This window comes from Narcine bancroftii, chromosome 14 (genome assembly GCF_036971445.1).
Source record: "Narcine bancroftii isolate sNarBan1 chromosome 14, sNarBan1.hap1, whole genome shotgun sequence".
In the NCBI taxonomy this organism is placed as follows: Eukaryota; Metazoa; Chordata; class Chondrichthyes; order Torpediniformes; family Narcinidae; genus Narcine; species Narcine bancroftii.
This window is the reverse complement of record NC_091482.1, coordinates 42,849,006-42,866,544: the sequence shown is the minus strand read 5'-3', so window position 1 is coordinate 42,866,544 and position 17,539 is coordinate 42,849,006. Positions and strand designations below refer to the sequence as shown.

The following is a 17,539-nucleotide window of genomic DNA, read 5'->3' as shown; positions in this document are numbered from 1 at the left end:
TTGACACATCGCGGGCTAGCAGTGCTGGGCGCCAAAGTACAGCGAGTGAATCAGATGAAGCCCCTGCCTAAAGACGTGGGGAACTAATGGCTCATGGCTTTAACCTGCTGGTCCTGTTCACTAACGACCTTATTAACAGGCAAGTAATAAAAGATCTGTATATGTCTGCAATAAACCAGTCTTGAGTTGACTACCTTTGTGTGGATTTACCTTTATTTAGTAGCATCTACCGTAGTAGCCACTACAATTCCATTATTTAAGAAAACAAATGATTTGAAAAAAAAAATAGACAGATTTACCTATAACTTTAATTGCAAACGTTAATTGTATTAAAATGAATATTTTTCCAAGAATTCAATATTTGTTTTAGACTTTACCAATCACTGTACCTCAAAACATTTTTTTCAAGATTTAAATAAACAAATGAGGAAATTTCTTTGGAAAAATAAGATGGCAAGAATATCATTAGAAAGATTACCATGGAAATATGAATTAGGTGGATTGCAGCTTCTTAATTTTAAGATTTATTACAAAGCAGCACAATTAAGGTTTATTGTTTCTCTATTTGGGAATATTAAACCATCATGGGTTGAAATTGAGTTGAATAAGATTGGAGAAAGTATACCTGAGGAATTTATTTATAAATGGGAACCAAGGTTAATGGTTACTGACAGAGATGCTCCATTATTGAAACATTTGATTAATATTTGGAATAAGGTTAAGTTAGAAAATGATGGGTCTTTTATCATCAAAAACTCCATTAATTAATCCTCATAATTTTTTTCAAAAGATAATCTTTTTAAATATCTGGTATATTAAAGGAATTTCTAAAATAGGGGATTGTTATGAATATGGTAGACTGATATCATTTAATCAGTTATAAAATTAAGTATGATATCCATTTTTTTGTTATTTTCAATTAAGAGCTTATTTAAGAGAGAAATTAGGATCAGATATGGTTTTAATCCTACAGATTTAGAAAAGTTAGTTGTTGATGGAATGGTCAAAAAAGCACCTAGTTTACTTAAGTCAAGAGAAAGATGGGAACAAGATTTAAATATAACAATTGATCAACAAATTTGGAAAAAAATATTTAAAGAGGTTATTTCCAATACAATTAATGTAAGATATAGATGACTTCATAATAATTTTTTGCATCAGTTATATATTACACCTCTGAAATTGAATAGATGGAAATCGGACACATAGGATCAGTGTTTTAGATGTGGAGAAGGTATTGGAACTTTTATTCATTCTACATGGTCTTATTCAAAAATTAAACCTTTTTGGATTTCCATCAGTAAGTCTTTACAACAGATTACAGGTATTGTATTTTCTGTTGAATCCTGAGTTATTTTTGATAGGAAATTTTGAAAATATAACTTCTAAATTATCTTTATCAGATTTTCAGTTGAAATTTGTAAAATTAGCTTTGGTGATAGCAAGGAAATGTATTGATGTCACTTGGAAATCAGATGTTTCATTAACATTAGGAAGATGGCAAACAGAGATTGAAAGTTTGTATTCCATTAGGAAAAAATACATTAATTTGAGAAGTAAATATTCTGTATTTTTACAGATTTGGAGCCTGTATACTCGAACATTGGGTTTGAAATGATAAATAATTCCTTTGAATCCTCCAGACTGGAGAACCCTTCCTTTAAAAATAAATAATGTTTTCTTGTGAAATGTTTTTTGGATCTTTGATCTTCTTCTGAAGCATCCAATTCAATATATAATTATGTTTATTACGTATTTTAGTAATTTAGATTTTTTTTAGTAGTGGTAGTAGGGGTTGGGGGTTGGGAGGAAGGAATTAGTGGGGTTATTTTGTTGTTTTTTTTTTCTTTCCTTTTTTTCTTTATATAAATCAACATGTATTTAATTAAGTTTTATAATAATGCGATATTTTACATATGTGTTGATTTTAAATAAAATATTTTTAAAAAGGGCCCTTTTCATGCACAGTATCTTTGATCCACTACTATTGTGAAGGAGGAACAGGAGCTTCAAAATCAGTCTGGGAAATAGCTTCTTCCTGCAGGCTGCAAGATTGCTGAATAGTATCCTGGAACTACATAATCATTCCAAGATATTTACACACACACACACACACACACACACACACACACACACACACACACACACTCACTCACTCACTCACACACACACACACACACACACACACACACACACACACACACACACACACACACACACACACACACACACACACACACACACACACACACACACACATAATATATTATATATATATATATTTATGTGATTATTATGTAGTGTGAGCATATGTATACACTGTGATCTGGAGAAATGACATTTCATTAGTTGATTACGTACAGTCAGATGATAATAAACCTGAACTTGATGAAGTATGACATTCAGAACAGGATAGAAATACTTCAATTGATTCACCTTGACGAAGGGCTCAGGCCCGAAAACCAATGGGCCCGAAACTTTTGCCCCATAGATGCTGTGGGATTTGCCGAGTTCCTTCAGTAATTTTGTGTATTTATTGGAATACTTCAATTGTTCTCTTTTGCTTCTCTTTCTCTTATTGGTGGAGGCGCCAAGCCAAAGTTGTCAAATGTTGTGCATTATTACATGACAATGAAAGAATTTTGAATTATATTGAACATGTTTGGTATAACAGCCCTCTGCTCTTGAACTTAGAAATTCCTGGATAGTGTCTGCTTTTTCAGCTCTTTACCAACCTGCACTGCATCTTTAAAGGCCAAATCCCAGAGTACAATAGTGTCATGCACCAAGAAACAGATGCCTTGGCTCAACTCATCCATGCTCATCAAGTTGGTGCACTGTGTTTGTCCCATTCAAATACCTTTTGAAGGATATCATTGTTTCCACTTCCATAGCTTCCTCTGTCAGGTCTTACAGACGCGGAGCACACTCTGAATGAAAAAGCTGCCCATCAGTTCCCTCTTTAATCTCACCTTAAACCTATGCCCTCAAGTTCTGAAATTGTCTTTCTATGTATCCTCCTTGCTCCATATGATTTTATGAACTTTCATTTGGTCACCTCTCAGCCTCGTATGATGGAGGGAACAAAGGCCCTGCCTATCCAATCCAGTCTGGCAGATGGAGTACAATGCAAGGTCATCCAGTACAGAAGAATAAATAGAAGATCAGATTATCATAGGTAATTAAACAGTGAAAGTTTGAAGCTGTGAACCAGAGGGAGTGATTATGCATGAAGAACAAAGGTTGGTTTACAAGTGCAACAGGTCATTAAGAAGGAAAATGTGATGTTGACCTTCGCTGCTGAGGGATTGAATTTCAGAGCAGAGAGGTTCTGCTGTAACAATATAGGGTGCATGTGAAGACGAGCCTGAAGCACTGGGTGCAGTTCAGTCTCTTTACTTGACAAAGGATATACAAGCTTTGTAGGTGGTGCAGAAGAGGTTCATCAGGTTGATCTAGAGATGAACGGGATAGTCAGTGAGGAGTGATTGTATCTGTACCATAGGTCTCTCTGTTCTACAATACTCTGTGAGGCCCTGCCATTGATAGCCTAAATCCTGCCCTGGTTTGACTTACACTTGGAAGAGTTAAATTCCATTTGCCATCTCTCTGGACTTTGGACTTCAGACCCATTTTAGAATTATTCCTTTGCAAAAGAATCACAGGGATATATGTAGTTTGACAATAAATCTGAAAATCTGAAATCATTAGATTGTTATATTCTGGTGGGAAGCATAAGAAGCAAAGGCTCCTGGGGAAGCCAAGAGGTACAGCACCAAGCTCAGATGCGAAGAGAACGTCATGAACTGTGGCAGGGCATGCATGCTATTTCAGAGAACAAGGTAAAGCCCAGCCACACACAAGTCTCCCCGATGAGTTAAAAATACACTGTACTCACTTCAAACAGTGTCATCCACATCAACGTCAATAACCAATGTCACTGCTGCTGAAGACAGACTGGCTTTCCAGCTCAGTGGGTGAACCCGCAGGAAGTTACTGGACCAGACGGAGTCATGACACATGTCCTGAGAGCCTGCACATATCAACTGGTGGATGCATTCACAGATACCTTTAATCTCTTCCTATAACAGGCCACTGAGCTCAGTTGCTTCAAAGAGGCCACCATTATACCAGTATGGAAGAAAAGCACAGTAATGGACCTGAATGACTACTGTCTAATGGCTCTAACATCCTGCATCCTGAAGCGCATTGACAAGATGGTCACGTCATCACTTCTAGCCTCCCAGCCAGCCTTGACTAAATTCAATTGCTTACCATCCTTCAACAACTTCTACAGTGCAGGATTGAAAGTAGTCTCTGGATGCCTCACAATGTGGGATAAGAGCTGCTCTGCTCAAGTTCAGAAATAAAGAAGGTAGTGAATGTAGCTCAGAACATTACACAATCATCTCTCCCCACCATGAACTCCATCTACATCTCCCACTGGCTCAGAAAGACAGTCAACATTCTCTCTTTTCCCTTCTCCCATTGGAGAGAAGGCTTAAGAGTGTGAAAGTGCACATCAACAGGCACACCGACAGGCTCCTGAATGAACCTCACAACAGTGCTCTCATGCTGCTCTTGCTTGGCGTTAATTGATCTTCCTTTTTGTTGCAACTCTGTATTCTGCAAATTGTGCTCTTTGCTCAGCTGTACGGACATTAGAGAAAGTTAGGCTCCTCACAGAAGAACCCTTTCATGGTATAATGTGACAAACAAACTTGGAACTAAACAACATTTCTCAGTATCTCATTTTATGTCATCTGTTTGCCCATTCCATCTGCCTGCTTACATCTCTTCAAGTCCATGACTGACCCAGCCACTGTTCACACCTCTTTGCTGACCTTCAAATCTGGAAAACAGCGTCCTGGGACTCACGTTCAAATCCTAATTCTTTATTAAGGAAAGCAGCGGTCTTGAGACTGGACCCTGAAGATCTGTAATATATACTTCCCAGCAGTCCAAGACTGTTATTGAACTCTGCCTTTCCACCCCCTGTCATTTCACAGCCAACAGGCTGGAAGATCATTTACATGGAACCTTATTAATTGACTTTTTCAAGTCCATTGCAGCTGACATTAATCACATTTCAAGAACAGATTCTCTATTGTAGTACCATTATCTTGCACGGCAGTAACTGTGAATATCTATTAACTATCTATTATTTGCATTAATTATCTCTTCTTAATTGAATTTAATGTATACTTTTGTAGTTGGGTTTTACAAAATATGTGTTCAGTTATGGCAATAACAATGTGTTTTCACAATAAACAGGATCATTAGATAAAGTGAATGCTCACAGGGTAGATGATTCAAGAACTAGAAGGCATAGGTTTAAGGTGGGATGGAAACAATTCAGGAGGGACCCGAAGGCAACTATCTCACTCAGAGGGCGGTCCATATCTGGAATGAGCTGCCAGAGGAAACAAGACATGGATATAACAACATTCAAAGGACATTTGGATAGGTGGGTCTTAGCAGGATATCAACTAAATGTAGGCAGATGGGATTATTCCAGAACACCAAATTGTTCACAGATTTGTTGGGCTGAAGGGCCTTTTCCATGTTATGACTCAGCAGCAAATTCCAGAGCCATTACATCAATCGTTCCTCACAGAAATCATGGCTCCCCATACCTTACAGCTCCGAGTCATTTGGGGCAGCACAGTTGGTGTAGCAGTTAGTGCAACGCCTTTACAGCACCAGCGATCGGGACCAGGGTTTGAATCCCACGCTGTCTGTAAGGAGTTGTGACTGCCTGGGTTTTGTCCGTGGGCTCAGGTTTCCTCCCACCATTTGAAACTTACTTGAGTGGCATGGGCTCGTGAGCCAAAATGGCCATTTACCATGCTGTATGTTTAAATTTAAAATTTAACCTAAATTTAAACAGAAATATTACATTTAGCTTCTTCATCATAACCACTGATATATATGTTGTGAATAGCTAAGGCCAAGGTATTGATTGATCTGGGCTGTATTCCTCCAATAACCACCAATGCGCTGAAGTCATTCCATGACCTCTGAAACTTTGGAAGGTGACAACAAATGCATCTACTATTTCCATGGCCACCGCTTTTAGTGCCACAGAAGGCAGAATATTCGGCCTTGGGGATTTATCAGCTGGGTGCCACTCATTTCTCCAAAACCATTTTCTCACATAACAAAATGACAATTTCTTTTAAATATTCTTTTCTTCAAAATTCTTGGGTTCTCTAGCATTTTGAACTTCAACACACAATGTTTGTGCTGTCTAAGATGCTAAATTAAATTAATTCCATCTAATTGCACATAATACCATTCCCTGCATATCCAAAAAAAGCCTATTACATGTCACTATTCTATCTGCTTCCATCACTTTCCTTGGTCCAGGGACCTGTCACTCTGCATAAAAATCTTGCCACTGGTCAGAGAAACACTTCTCCACAACTAGGCTTTGTCTTCAATGGCCAAGCCAATTTTGAATCCAATCTAGCAAGTTACCTTGGAGCCTGTCTTAATCTTCTGGTTCAGCCTACCAAGAGGGTCCTTGTCTTACAACTTGCCTGACAACAAGTGGATACAGTGGAAAGAAGGCACATGGCATGTTTGCCTTCATCACTGGGGGAAATTAATACAAAAACTGTGAAGTCAAGGTGCAATTTCATAAAACTTTGATGAGGTCACATGGAATATATTTTGTGCACTTCTGGTTGTCAAACTATAAGAAGAATATGGAAGCTTCAGAGAGGGTGCAAAAGAGATTCACAGGGTGGTTCCTGGATTGAACCAGATGCAAGAATTCATAAAATCACACAAAATAAATATTTATTTAAGTAAAATGGCATTAAGATGGAATTAAAAAATTAGGAAACATCTGAATTAACAGTAAAGAATGTAGCTATAAAGGGGGAAAAAAGCAACAGGAAACCAATAACATCTCTAAATAAATAAAATTTATTTCTAATACTTGGCCCCAAAGGGTGAAACAACTGTTGTAACAAGGGATGAGGTTTATCAGAGAATTATCGATCTATATGTCAGACACCAGCTGATAGGAAAATTCCCTAAAATTAGGTGTTTAAGATCATTTAAACAGTACAAAATTCAGTGAAAAACTGGAATAAATGGAAAATAACTTTTTGTAGATTTAAAACTGGAAATAATACCATATAAATGGAGATAATTAAGAGAAAAATCTCAAGGATGGAAAAGTCAAAGAGCAGGGAGAACCACCAATGAACAGTGTGGACATGCTACTTTATCTACACGTATACATCATTTATTTCAATGTTCTTTTTGACAAAAATTAAATTGGCATTAAATTAAAATGAAATGATTGCGGAGGATTTGAATTGCAAATAAAGAATGTGGCTAGAAAGGAAATTTTAAAAACCATAAAAATTGACCAAACAATAACAACTCCAAAATAAATAACAAATATAAGAGAAACGATTGAATTACTCAAAAGTCCTAGAGAATTTTCATCCCCTAGTTTTCTCCTTAAATGAAGAATGTGATGTTTGTATTAAGGCATCACATTTAAACCACGAATAATTAAACACATTTCTATAGCATTTTGGAAGTATTTTGCATATTTTAAAACCATTACTAAAATTGAAATTTCAGCCCACAGCCAACATCACAACAGGAAACTAATCTAATTATATAACATTGATAACATATTTCCTCATAATCCAACTGGGCATTGGACATGCAAAGATTGGTTTAGTCAAAATTATGAACTTTATAGAAGGAATAGTATAATTTTCTAGGTGTTTTTGTGTTTCATTACACATTTATCCAAAGTAGATTCAGACCATACTGTTCAGAATAACAATACTTGTTTAATCTGCATAAAAAAATCAAAAGGCTAATTTTAGCTGAGTTCATAAGCCTGAAGCTGTGAGTAGCTGGAATACACATTGATGCCTGACTGCTTCAATCAGTAACTAATGCCCATGCTACATTAATCCAGCTCTCTCATGCTGTCAGTTCCAGGAACTCCTTTAAATCAGTGTCCTTGCTACCTCATTGTTGACATAAAAAGATTCAAAGATTGACAGAGATGGATGATCCAAACCAAATCAAATTTCACCTGAACTATATGACTTTTTGACACAGGCTCAGATAGTGAGGCCCACACAGATTGGGGTTGTACTCTAATGCAATGTTTAAACAGTTCTCTTGTCAAATGTTATCTACTAAGAAAAAGTAACGTGTTCAAGCTTTCATTATTAAAAATCATTATTGAATCAACAAGTCCTTCATAGGTTAGACATTCAAAAAAACTTCAGGTCTTTCAGGATTTCTCTATTCACTGGCACAAGCACTTATCAAAATGATTATATGTACAACATACTTGAAAATTAATTCATAGATAAATCATTATTTCTTGTGCTGGTTATGTGCCTTTTGAAGTTCCAATTCTCAATAAGTTGTCAAAGCCAGGTAATTTATTAACTTTCAGACAGTTGACTTGCTCTTGGCTAAACCCAGCTGCTTGGTGGCTTCATGCTATAAAGTTTGACAGCATGGAAACAGGCCCTTTTGCCCAACTTGCCCATGAAGACCAAACTACCGGTAATCAAATTTGCCTGCAACGGCCTGTGAACCTCTAAACCTTTCTTAACCGTGAAACGTTCTGAATGCCTTTTAAATGTAAGAAATGCCCCCCTTCTACTGCTTCCTCTGGCAGCTCACTCCCTATCTCCACGACCCTCTGTGTGAAGAAGATGTTCGAAAGTTATTTCAAATATTTGGCTGCCGCCTTAAAACTGCGCCCTCCAGTCTTAGATTCACCTACTCTGGGGAAAAGAAAGTGATTATTTACCCTATCTATGCCCTTCGTGATTTTATAAACGTTAATAGGGTCATCCCTCAGCCTATGATCCAGGGAAGAGAGGTCCCAGCCTATCCAGTCTCTCCTTATAATTCACACCTACTAGTCTTGGTAAAGTGAATTGTTCCTGCACCCTTTCCAGCATCATGATATCTTTCCCAAACCTGGGTGACCAGAACTGCATACAATATTCCGTGTAATCTCACCAACACCTTGTCCAGTTGTAACAGGACACCCCCTGTTTCTGTACTTAATGCCCTAACCAAAGAAAGAAACAGAAGAAACAGGAGCAGGAGTCGGCCATCTGGTCTCTCAAGCCTGCTTTGCCATTCAGTGAGATCATGGTTGATCTAGCGGTTGTCTCAGCTCCACCTACCTGTCTTTCACACATAATTTCCTGACTATGCAAAGATCTATTTAACACAATCTTAAATATATTGAATGGGGCAGTTTCTACTGCTTCCTTGGGCAGAGAATTCCATTGATTTACTACTCTCTGGAAAAAAAGTTAATTTTTCATCTCCATCCTAAATGTACTTCACTGAATCCTGAAGCTGTGTCCCCTTGTTTTAGTCTTATCTGCCAGTGGAAACAACTTTCCTGCCTCAATTGTATATGTTTTGATAAAATCCCCTTTCACTCTTCTGAATTTTGGTGAGTATACCCCCAGGTGACTCAATCTCTCCGTATTAGAATCAAACTGATAAACCTCCTCTGCACTAGCATCAAAGCCAGTGTATGTCTCCTCCAGTAAGGAGACCAGAAATACACAGGGTACTCCAGATGCGGCCTCACCAATACCCTGCACAGTTGTCACAGAATCACCCTGCTCTTAAATTCAATCTCCCAGCAGTGAAGGTCAACTTCCCATTTGCCTTCTTGACTACCTTTTGGATCTGCCAATTAACTTTTGTGATTCAGCTGCAAGCATTCCCATTTCTCTCTGCGCAACAGCATACTGCAATCTTTCACTATTTAAATAATGGTCTGATTCACTATTTTTCTTTCCAAAGTGATGACCTCAAATTTGCCGACATTGTATTCCATCTGCCAGACCCTTGTTTAACTCACTTAACATATCTATATCTCTCAGAAAACTCTTGCATCTTCTGAATTTGCTTTTTCACTCAATTCAGTGTTATCAGCAAACTTAAGATATGCTGCACTAGATTACCTCTTCCAAATCATTTAAGTCTATCATCAATCATTGCCAACCCTGTGGCACTCCACTCATCACTGACTGCCAACAAGAGAAACATCCACTTATACCAACCCTCAGCCTTTACTTGGTTAGCAATGTTCTCTCAGAGCCCAAATCTGTTCTTCCTTATCTAATGCAGGTCTTTTCTCTGATATCTTATCGAACACCTTCTGGAAATCGAAGCGTATTACATCGAGTTCATCAATTGAAGACGAAGGGGTCGAAAAAGGAGAGACTCAGCAGATAGCAGTTGATTAGGCAATCGAGTGGAAGACAAAGGAGGGTGTGGTCATTGTCGGAGTGGGCAGAGTCAGAGTGGTAAGGTTTGGCTCAACAGTCTTCGGCGAGAATAGGTAAGAGTCGAGGAATAGTCGGAGTTGAAGTCAGAAAGGGCCACCCTATTCGAGGAACAAAAAGGATTCAACAGTGGACTGCTCCTCTTGCAGAATGTAGGTCGTCAGGGAAGCCAGAAGAATCCCTGATAACTTCATCTGTGAGAGGTGCATCCAGCTGCAGCTCCTGAAAAACTGAGTTAAGGAATTGGAGCTGGAGCTGGATGAACTCCGGATCATTCAGGAGGAAGAGGGGGTGATAGACAAGAACACTATCACACCTAGGAGGCAGGAAGAGGGCAGTCAGGAGACGGAAAGGAAACAGGGAGGCAGTGCAGGGCACCCCTGTGACTGTCCCTCTCAGAAACAAGTATACCATTTTGGATAATGTTGGGGGGGAAGACCTACCAGGGACAAGCCACAGAGATCAGGTCCTGTCATTAAGAGGGGAAGGGAGGAGAAGAGGCAAACTGTAGTGATAGGTGATTCTATAGTTAGGGGGACAGATAAGAAGTTCTGGGGGAAAGATCTAGTATTACGGATGGTATGTTGCCGCCCTGGGATCAGATCAAGTTCAGGGCATTCTCAGGAAGGAGTGTGAGCAGCCAGATGTCATGGTCTATGTAAGGACCAATAAAATAGGTAGGAAGGTGAGCAAGTCCTGCAAGGAAAGTTAAGGGAGTTAGATGCTAGGTGAAAGACAGAATCTCCAGGGCGGTGATCTCAGGATTGCTACCCATATTTCATGCTAGTGAGGTTAGAAATAGGAGGATAAAGCAGCTGGACACGTGGCTAAACACCTGGTGCAGGAGTGAGGGCTTCAGGTTTCTGGATCAATGGGCTCTCTTCCAGGGAAGGTGGGACCTGATCCAACAGGATGGTTTGCGCCTGAATTAGAAGGGGACTAATATCCTTATGGGAAGGTTTGCTAGTGCTGCTCCGGTGGGTTTGCAGAGGGAGGGGAACCAGACTGCCAGAGTAGATAGAGGGGTGATGAGGGAAAAGATGTGAAAATTGCTTGCACCATTAAAAGTCAATGGGTTGAATGTGGTGGAAATGTTCTTAGGAGTATTGTAGGAAAGGCAGATGAGCTTAGAGTGTGGATTGGCTCATGGAATTATGATATTGTGGTCATTAGTGAAACTTGGTTGCAGCAGGGAGGGGCAGGACTAGCAGTTCGATATTCTGGGCTTCTGTTGTTTTAGATGTGATAGAATGGGGGGTGTTGGGGTGGTGAAAGGGGGAAGGAAAGGGATTGCGTGTCAGGGAAAATATCAAAGCTGTGCTCAGGCAGGACAGACCAAAGGGCTCGTCTACTTGGGTGGAGCTGCGGAATGGGAAGGGTATGACCACACTGATGGGGTCAGAGAGAATCAGAGGAGCAAATCTGTGGAGAGAGAGAAGACAGCAGCAGGAAACATAAGGTTGTGATATTGGGAGATTTTAATTTTCCACATATTGACTGGGTCTCCCATGGATTGGATGGCTTGGAGTTTGTCAAATGTGTTCAGGAAAATTTTGTAAATCAGTATGTAGAGGTACCAAGTAGAGAATGCAATACTGGATCTCCTATTAGGGAATGAGACAGGACAGGTAACAGAAGTAGATGTAGGGGAACATTTTGATTCCAGTGATCATAATGCCATTAGTTTCAAGTTAATTATGGAAAAGGATAGGTCTGAGCCTCAGGTTGAGATTCTAAATTGGAGAAAGGGTAATTTTGAAAATGAGAAAGGATCGAGAATGCATAGATTGGGATAAATTGTTTTCTGGCAAGGGATGTGTGAGGTAAGTGGGAGGCCTTCAAAGATGAAATTTTGAGAGTGCAGACTTTGTATGTTCCTGTCAGGATTAAAGGGAAGGTTAGAAGGTACAGGGAACCTTGGTTTTTGAGAGATATTGGGGATCTGGTTCAGAAGAAGAGAGGTGCAACATGGAACAAATAAGGTACTTGAGTAGTATAAAAGTTGCAAGAAAAACCTCAAGAAAGGTTGAAGTTGCAATGTGAAGGAAGATCCTAAGAGTTTATATTAAGAGCAAAAATTGCCCTTCTTAAAGATCAGAGTGATCGGCTTTGTATGGAGCCAAAAGAGATGGGAGAGGTTTTAAATGATTTTCCTTTCATCAATATTCACTCAGGAAAAGGAAAGGAAAGCAAGCAGTGAGGTCATGGAACTCATACAGATTAAAAGAAGAAGTGTTTTCTGTGTTACAGCAAATAAAGGTGGATAAATCCCCAGGGCCTGTCAAGTTACTCCCTTGCACCTTGAGGGAGGCTAATGTAGAAATTGCAGGGGCTCTGGCAGAAATATTTTAATGTCCTTGGCCATGGGTGAGATGCTGGAGGATTGGGGGATCACTCATGTTGTTCCATTGTTTAAAAAGAAGCTCTAAAAGTCACACTGGAAATTATAGGCCAGTGTGCCTGATGTCAATAATAGGTAAATTATTGGAAGATGTTCTAAGAGATCGGATATACAATTATTTGGATGGGCATGGATTAATTAGGGATAGTCAACATGGCTTTGTGCATGGTAGGTCGTATTTAACCAATCTCATAGAGTTTGTCAATGATGTCACCAGGACAAAGGAAAGGGTGCAGATGTCTACCTGGACTTTAGTAAGGCCTTTGACAAGGTTCGTCAGGAAGATTCAGACGCTAGGTATTCATGGTGAAGTAGTGAACTGGATTCGACAATGGATGGACAGGAGAAGCCAGAGAGCAATGGTGGACAGTCGCTTCTAAGACTGGAGGCCTGTGACTAGTGGTGCCTCAGGGCTCGATGCTGGGACCATTGCTGTTTGTCATCTATATCAATGATCTGGATGATAATGTGGTAAATTGGATCAGCAAGTTTGTCCCAGGAATTGACGGCCAATTTACCGGTTAAGGGTCCATTGGAAAAGGGAAATTGTGGTGTCTCTGCAGTGCCACTAAATCAATGCACCAGGCACAGTAGTTAGACTGGAAGAATGTTTATTCAAGCTTGCCTTAACTAATTTCCGGCCCGGATACCTGGGACCAGAAGTGGCATCATCACGTCCCCATGATGCACACGAAGAGCGCGGGGCTTTAAGTTGTGATGACGGAAGCCTTGCACCATCTTATGGGTAAGTCCATAACTGCCCTGTGCACTGCAATTCGACCTATGGCATTGTGCAGCCATCTGCATGGGTGGCAATTCAGCCCGCTACAAAACAATCAGCATAACGTGTTAAGTGACCTCAAATCACACTGGGAATTAATGGCCTCGACCCCTACTGATATCTCTGGTGTCAGCTAACGTCAGCGTACTGATTAAACTAGTGGAAAAAGGACATTGCATTCCTGGACTATTGCTGTAGGTAGACTCTCCTATCCTCAGAGATGACGATATTAGAGCTGTTGTGGACAGCAAATAAGGTTTTCAAAGTTTGCAGAGGGATCTAGACAAGCTAGAAAAATAGGATGAAAAATGGCAGATGGAATTTAATGCAGACAGGTGTGAGGTGTTGCATTTTGGATGAACAAACCAAGAAGGTACATACACAATAAATAGTAGGGCACTGAGAAGTGCTATAGAACACAGAGACCTGGGAATACAGATACATAATTCCCTGAAAGTGGCATCACAGACAGGTAGGGTTGTAAAGAGAGTTTTTGGCATATTGGCCTTCATAAATCAAAGTGCAGGTATTGGGATGTTATGGTAAAGTGGTATAAGAGGTTGGTGAGGCCAAATTTGGAGTATTTGTGTGTAGATTTGGTCACCCTAACTATACCAGAGCTATCAATAAGATAGAAAGAATGCAGAGAAGATTTACTAGGATGTTGCCCAGCCTTCAGGAACTGAATTACAGGGAAACATTAAACAGGTTAGGACTTTATTCCCTGGAGCATAGAAGAATGAGGGGAGATTTAACGGAGATATTTAAAATTATGAGAGGGATAGGCAGAGTGAATGCAGATAGGCTTTTTCCACTGAGACTAGGTGAGATACAAATCTGTGGACATGGGTTAAGAGTGAAAGGGGAAAAGTTTAGGGGGAACATAAGGGGTAATTTTTTCACACAGAGTGGTGGAGTGTGGAACGAGCTTCCAGCTGAAGTGAATGTGGGCTCAATTCTAACATTTAAGAGGAATTTTGACAGGTACATGGATGGGAAAGGCATGGAGGGCTATGGAATGGATGCAGATCAGTGGACTAGGCAAAATAAATGGTAAAGGTAAAGGATATGGGGAGAAGGCAAGTAGGTGGAGTTAGGTCATAAATTAGATCAGCCATGATCGTATTGAATGGCGGAGCAGGCTCGATGGGCCAATTTGGCCTACTCCTGTTCCTACTTCCTATGTTCCTATGTTCCATTACTGTCACGTAATGCTACATTTAGAAAGTGACATACATGAAATTCTTTAACTTTTGTCCACCATAAGGCAGACAGAGAGTCGGAACTTTTATCCAGTGCTCCTCACAGAAACCTACAGCACCTGGTGTGCCAAGGCGGTCTCCCCTCCAAGTGCTGACCGGACCTGTGCCTGCTTGACTTCCGAGATCGCAGGCATATTCAGCAGCTGCTGTTTCAGCATAGACTTGAAGGGCCGGAGGCCTGTTTCTATGCTGGAATGTTCTATGGTTCTATTTCCTTCTATCCACTGCACTTAAAATTTACTGGAGCTCTTCAAAGATTAAACAATTTCTATCCAGATGTCTCGCTATTTCTTCTTTGAAAATAGTGTAAAACATTTTCCTGACTACAGATGTTAAGCTAACTAGCCTATAATTCCATGCCTTTTGCCTGTATCTATTATAAACAGATTCGCCAGAACCTGACTAGACTCCAGAGAATTTTGGTAAATTACTACAATAGCCTTGATACAATTTCTGCCATTACTTTTAGTATCCTGGGATGCATTCGATCAGGATCAGGGAACTTATCTATTTCCGGGTCACTTGTTTGCCTAGTGATAGCAATTGTATTGAGGTCCTCGTCTCCCATCGCATCTCTGTTTGGTATGTTAGCCGCGACCTCCACTTGGAAATCGTTCCAAAGCTTGGCCATTTCTGCATTACTCAATATTAATTTCCCCTTTTCATTTTCCAAGGGACTAATGATTACTGTAGCCAAATTTTTCCATTTCATCTAATTTAAAAAAAATTAAATTTAGACATACAGCATGGTCATAGGCCATTTCAGCCCACGTGTCCGTGGCCCCCAATTGACCTACAACCCTGGTATGTTTTGAATGGTGGGAGGAAACTGCAACCTCTGGGGAAAACCACGCAGACAAGTGTGGGATTTGATCCCCAGTGCTGATTGCTGGTGCTGTTAAGGTGTTGCACTAGCCGCTAGTTTTTCTGCTGGTTTACCTTTAGAATCTATCTTTCCTTTCTTTATTGATTGATTAATATTTTTTGTTGCTTTTTAAAGTTTTACTAACCTTCCAGTTTCCAATAACTCTTGCCGACTTTGTATTAGCTTTTAGTTTGACACCTTCCTTTATTTTCTTAGTTATCCAAGGCTGCCTCTCCTCAAACTTATTGTCCTTTTTTTAAACTGGAATGTACTTGCATGAGCACCATTAAAAATCCTACCGTTTTGGCCTGTGTCCCTAGTCCACACTCACCAACTCCTCCCTCATTTTGTTTAGGCAGAATACTCAGGTTTTCGGTCGAACTATTGCACCCTCCATTTGACTGAGAAATGAAGTCATACTGTGATTGATCTTTCCGAGAGGATCCTCTCCTACAAGTTGCTCATTTTACCTCTTACCATGTTCCCTTGTGGGTTCAGCAACACACTATTCAAGGGAGTTATCACGGATGCTTTTGACAAAGTCTTCCTCAGGTTTCTCTCGACTAACCAATCTACGTGCAAGTTAAAGTTCCCATGACTACTGTCTTACATGCATCATATTTCTTGATTTATTGCCTGTCACTGCAGTGTTATTGTTTGGTGACAATATTCCCATCAGTGATCTTTGCCTTTCACTATTCCAAATCTCTGCTCAGATAGATTCAAAGTTCTGCTCCTCATATTTTCTATTGTCCTTCATTATCCATCCTGATCTCATTGTTAATTAAGAGCTCCCCACCTCCTTTACCTTCCTGCCTATCCTTCCATATTACCTGATACCCTTAGTAGTATCATCATTGCAAACCTGCATCCAGGTTTCTCCAATTGTTGCCATCTCATTCCCCTTTCTACTAATTTATGCCACAAGTTCACTGCCTTATTTTGAATAATACAGGAATTTCGATAAAGTTTCCTTACACTCATTGATCTTATGGAATCTAGTAATCTTTGTAACTTTTGCATTTGGCTCTGCACTCCACTCTGACTTTTCTCTGTTCTAATTTTTGCCGTGTTTCTTCCCTCTGCCTTTCTGCCTGGATTCCACCCCCACTCTCTGCCATGTTAGTTTCAACCCTTCCCAACAGCACTAACAAACAATCCCCCAAAGACCTTGATCCAGTTGGCCTCAGGGGTTGTAGCATTGCTACTTTCCCCAGACCTCATTCCAATGCTCATCCTTCCCATCGTAAGTATCCTGCTGTTCCTTCTCTGACTTGCATGTGGCAGAGGTTGCAATCCTGAGAATATTGCTTTTGAGGTGCTACTTTTTAATTGATCTCCTTGCACCCTCACTCTGCACCCCTCCCCCACTATCACCCTCTGTCTCTGACCAATCAAGCCAATTCTATAACCAATTAGCCAGCTCATACTGGATCCCATGCAATCTGAAACCCCCTCCCCCACCAAGACCATCCCACCATAGGGACATGATCAAAGAATGCAACACAATATAAATCAGTTACAAATATGGGCAGAGAAATGGCAGATGGAGCATAATCCCAGCAAATCTGTGATGTTCCATTTGGGAAGTCAAATGTAAGGGGAATGTATACAGTTAATGGCAAAGCTCTTGGAAGTATTGATATGCGGAGGGATCTGGCATCCCAGGGCCATAGCTCATTGAAAGTGGCCACACAAGTAGACAGGGTGGTAAAGAAGGCATATGATATGTTTTGCTTCAATGGGCAGGGCACTGAATTTCAAAATAAGGTCATGTCATAGTGATTAAAACTACGGTTCAGCCACATGTTATTTTGATCAGATGGAAAGATGCTGTCCCACCCACTCATAATCAACGGTTATATGATATGATGTCATACTTAACCTTGGAGAAAATAAGATGTTCTAGAGGTC

The 17,539-nt window shown here is 40.1% G+C and overlaps 1 protein-coding gene across 3 annotated transcripts in view; it reads right to left on the bottom strand.

Annotated features, from left to right (window-relative positions):
- The window catches only part of LOC138749470 (protein unc-13 homolog C-like), an 877,967-nt gene that overhangs the window by 413,411 nt on the left and 447,017 nt on the right, over positions 1 to 17,539 (bottom strand). The window lies entirely within an intron of this gene.